This window comes from Octopus sinensis, linkage group LG20 (genome assembly GCF_006345805.1).
Source record: "Octopus sinensis linkage group LG20, ASM634580v1, whole genome shotgun sequence".
Taxonomy (NCBI): domain Eukaryota; kingdom Metazoa; phylum Mollusca; class Cephalopoda; order Octopoda; family Octopodidae; genus Octopus; species Octopus sinensis.
Window position 1 is genome coordinate 7,936,375 of NC_043016.1, and position 4,983 is coordinate 7,941,357.

Consider the following 4,983-nt stretch of genomic DNA (forward strand, 5'->3'; position numbering starts at 1 on the left):
TTTGTTTCAGTCATTTGACTGCGGCCATGCTGGAGTACCACCTTTACTCGAGCAAATCAACCCCAGGACTTGTTCTCTGTAAGCCTAGTACATATTTTCGGTCTCTTTTGCCGAACAGCTAAGCTACGGGGACGTAAACACGCCAGCATCGGTTGTCAAGCGATGTTTGTTCCCTCAACATCGCTTGACAACCGATGCTGGCGTGTTTACATATACATAATATATACGACGGGCTTCTTTCAGTTTCCGTCTACCAAATCCACTTACAAGGCTTTGGTTGGCCCGAGGCTATAGTAGAAGATACTTGCCCAAGGCGCCACGCAGTGGGACTGAACCCGGAACCATGTGGTTTGTACTCCATTTTCTTTTCTTCTTTTAACTGGATATAAACTATATGCTTTATAGATACTTATTGTTTTACAACGACCCTCACCTCCCCTCCCACCCTAGTAGAGGTAAAATCCTTAACAACTCTAATGTGTCTGAATGACGGTAGGTTAAAAGCAAGAACAACTATTTTGACACCTGTTACCAGATATTCACGGGATCCTTCTTTTCAGGTGCTGAATAGCATCTCTCCTTCCTGTGTTACCTCACATATCTCTTTCGCATTGTTCAGAGTTGGCACTCTAAATACCTTGGTAGAGAATGCAATTAAGAGTATGAAGACAGGGAAAGCCCATCAGAAATCACTGCAGAGTTGCTCAAAATATCTGGCAGTATCGGCTATAGTCTAGTCACCCGTATAGTTAACCAGGTGATACACGAAGGAGTCATACTCAATGACTGGTGTAGCAGCACTATAGTCAACTGCTACAAACGAAAAAGTGACGTTTTAGATACAAAAATTACAGAGGTATCAAGTTGTTAGATCAGGTAATGAAGGTCACGGAGAGGGTCATAGCCCAACTGATTAGGGAGAGAGTCAGTTTAGATGAGATGCAGTTTGGGTTCGTGCCAGGGAAACGCACCACTGATGCAATATTTCTGATAAGACAGCTGCAGGAGAAATACCCTGGCCAAAGATAAATCTCTGTACCTGGCTTTTTTTGACATGGAGATAGACTTTGACAGGGTGCCCCGATCCATTATCTGGTGGTCAATGAGGAAACTAGGAATAGATGAATGGTTAGTGAGAGCTGTGCAAGCCATATACAGGGACGCTGTCAGTAATGTGAGGGTTGGCAACGAGTACAGTGAAGAATTCCAGGTGGAGGTAGGGGTCCACCAAGGTTCAGTCCTTAACCCCCTCCTTTTTATCATAGTCCTCCAGGCAATAACAAAGGAATTCAAGACAGGATGCCTCTGGGAGCTCCTCTATGCTGATGACCTTGCCCTATGCTGAGTTACTGTACTATAGGAATTAAGGAGAGTTTCAGGTGTGGAAACAAGGATTAGAATCGAAGGGCCTTAGAGTCAACCTAGCTAAAACCAAAGTCCTAATAAGTAGAAGGCAGGCAAACCACAAATCCTTCAGGTAGATGACCCTGCTCAATCTGTAGAAAAGGTTGTAGGTAGAAACTCTATAAGATGTACCCAGTGGTAAGCTATGGACACATAAGAGGGCAGCAATGTCAAAGGAAGGCTAACTGGGAAGATAGTTTTTGTATGTGGCAGATGCTCAGGAGCAATAAACACTGAAAATGTGCAGAGAACAACTTCCGCCACATTCCAGGGAGAAAAACTAGAAAGTGTAGCTGCTAGAATAAGAATAGCTTGGGCAAAGTTCAGAGAGCTCTTACCTCTGCTGGTGACAAAGAGCCTCTCGCTCAGAGTAAAAGGTAGACTGTATGACGCATGTGTACGAACAGCCATGCTACATGGCAGTGAAACATGGGCCGTGAATGCTGAAGACATGTGTAAGCTCACAAGGAATGAAGCCAGTATGATCCGATGGATATGTAATGTCAGTGTGCACACTCGACAGAGTGTAAGTACATTGAGAGAAAAGTTGGACCTAAGAAGCGTTAGATGTGGTGTGCAAGAGAGACGACTACACTCGTATGGTAATGTGGCGAGAATTGATGAGAATAGCTGTGTGGAAAAGTGCCACATCCTAGCAGTTGAGGGAACCTGTGGAAGAAGTAGACCAAGGAAGACCTGAGATGAAGTGGTGAAGCACAACCTTCGAACATTAGGCCTCACCGAAACAGTGACTAGTGACCGACATTTTTGGAAATATGCTGTGCTTGAGAAGACCCAGCAAGCCACATGAGACAATAACCTCGTGGCCTATGCCAGGGGTGTAACCAGGCCACTTATGCGTACATTTCCTTCATTGGACACTAAACTCTGCTTATGAAGACCTATTGAGGCAAGTGAAATCGAAATCGAAATCAAATTCGATGACTGGAATCCGTGTTAGCGGGTTGCAAAGAGCACTAAACGAGTGTGATCGTTGACAGAGCGGCTAACCGGCTTCCGTGCTGGTGGCACATAAAAAGCACCATTCGAGTGTGACTGTTACCAGCGCTGCCCTATTGCTGGTAGCACGAGAAAAAACATTCGAGCGAGGCCATTACCAGTGCCGCTACACTGGCTCCTGTGCAGGTGGCACGTAAAAAAACACCATTTGAGCGTGGTCGTGGCCAGTATCGCCTGACTGGCCCTCGTACCGGTGGCACGTAAAAGCACCCACTACACTCTCGGAGTAGTTGGCATTAGGAAGGGCATCCAGCTGTAGAGACTCTGCCAGAATCAGATTGGAGCATGGCGCAGCCATCTGGTTCGCCAGCCACAGTCAAATCGTCCAACCCATGCTAGCATGGAAAGCGGACGTTAAACGATGATGATGATATATACTTTATTTAATGGCAGCAGAAAAAATATATATAAATATATGTTATTCTCCGTGTCCTGTCTTTTACTGTTTATATTTTTGTACTGTCGTTACTGTCCTGTTTTTGTAACCATTTTTACCTCTCTGCAAAAAAATCTCAAATTTTATTTAATTGATTTTCGCGGGAAGGAAAGTTTCATTAAAGTCATGTATCGCCTGACCGAAACGTGGAGTAGATGAAACTAAGGCGACTGAAGAAGAGGAATGTTCCTTGTTTTGTATGTCCTGTACTCTATTTTTTCGTCGTTTAAAAGAAATATCCATTTCCTTGGTTTTGTGTTTGTTTTCGTTTCTCATTGTGTTCGACGTTTTTATTTTGGTGTCCTGTACCCATATATGCATGTATATATACCTGTAGAGGTAGGTGCGTACATATATGTATGTATATATGCATATGTTTTATTTATTTATTAATTTATTATTATTATTATTATTTTATATATATTATATATATATATATATATATATATTATATATATATAATTAGATAAACTTAGATATGTTTCGACCAAAGATTGGTCCAGGCCATGTCTAACTTAATAGCACCACCTGATAGGATTATGCAATCCTGTTTAAGGCAAGGTTTTGTTCAAGTAGTGAGTTCTTGTTGGGTGAGTTGTATCCAATTATGGGTGGCTTATCTGGTATCTTTGAAGGAATCTATCCAGACTCCGTTTAAAGTTGATGGGATCCTTTTCCTCTTTGATCTCCTTCGGGACAATGTTAAATAGGGCAGGGCCTGTTGAGGAAAAGAAATTATGTTGCAGTGTACATGTATGTTGTGATCTTGAACTGGGCAGGGGTCGTATGGCCCGTGGTCCCAGTCTTGGATGAACCTTGAAGCTAATGATAAGGTCGTTTAGGCAAAGTTGGCGGTATATTCTCCACATCGTACAAATGATGTACCGCTCACGGCGACGCTGGAGGGAGTAAAGTTTCAAGGCTTTAAGGCGATCCCAATAATCGAGAGCGGACATGCCTTCAATTCGTTTAGCGAGTGCCCTCTGGGGTGAATCAATCCTGGAGATGTTTTGTCTTGTATGGGGAGACCACAGTGGGCAGCAGTATTCAAGGTGTGGCCGTACAAGGGAGGAAAATATATATATATTAAGGGTGCTGGAATGCCAACATCTAGAAGCTAGAAGTAGATGTCAAATATCTATAATCCACTCTAAATTTGTTCTCTACTTACAACCCAAGGCTTCATGTGGATTATAGACATTTGACATCTACTTCTAGTGTATAGGTGTTGGCATTCAAGCACCCTTAATTATAATTATATTCTTATAATTTTATACTTCAATATATAGGCGCAGGAGTGGCTGTGTGGTAAGTAGCTTGTTTACCAACAACATGGTTCCGGGTTCAATCCCACTGCGTGGCACCTTGGGCAAGTGTCTTCTACTATAGCCTCGGGCCGACCAAAGCCTTGTGAGTGGATTTGGTAGACGGAAACTGAGAGAAGCCCGTCTATATATGTATATATACATATATGCGTGTGTGTATTTGTGTGTCTGTGTTTGTCCCCCTGGCATTGCTTGACAACCGATGCTGGTGTGTTTATGTCCCCGTTACTTAGCGGTTCGGCAAAAGAGACCGATAGAATAAGTACTGGGCTTACAAAAGAATAAGTCCCGGGGTCGAGTTGCTCGACTAAAGGCGGTGCTCCAGCATGGCCGCAGTCAAATGACTGAAACAAGTAAAAGAGAGAGTAAAGAGATATACGATGGAATTGTTTCAGTTTCCGTCTTCCAAATTCACTGACAAGGCTTTGTTTGGCCTGAGGCTATAGTAGAAGACACTTTCCGAAGGTGCTACACAGTGGAACTGGCCCCGGAATCATATGGTTGGGAAGCAAACCTCTTACCACACAGCCACACTGGCGCCTATATGGTGGGTGTTTTTTTTTTATGTGCTAACCACTGATGTAACCATTTTTATGAGTATATCCTCAATTTATAAGTATACTAGCAGTATCGCCCGGCGTGCTCGGGTTTGTAAGGGAATAACTATATAAGCATTTTTAGAGAGTTACTTCCCTTATAGATGCCAATTCGGGCTTTCTTAGCCATTTCTGTTTTGGTGTCTTCAAGCCTGAAGTCGTTGTTCTAAAGAACGCTGGTCTCCTTGACAACGCTTTACGA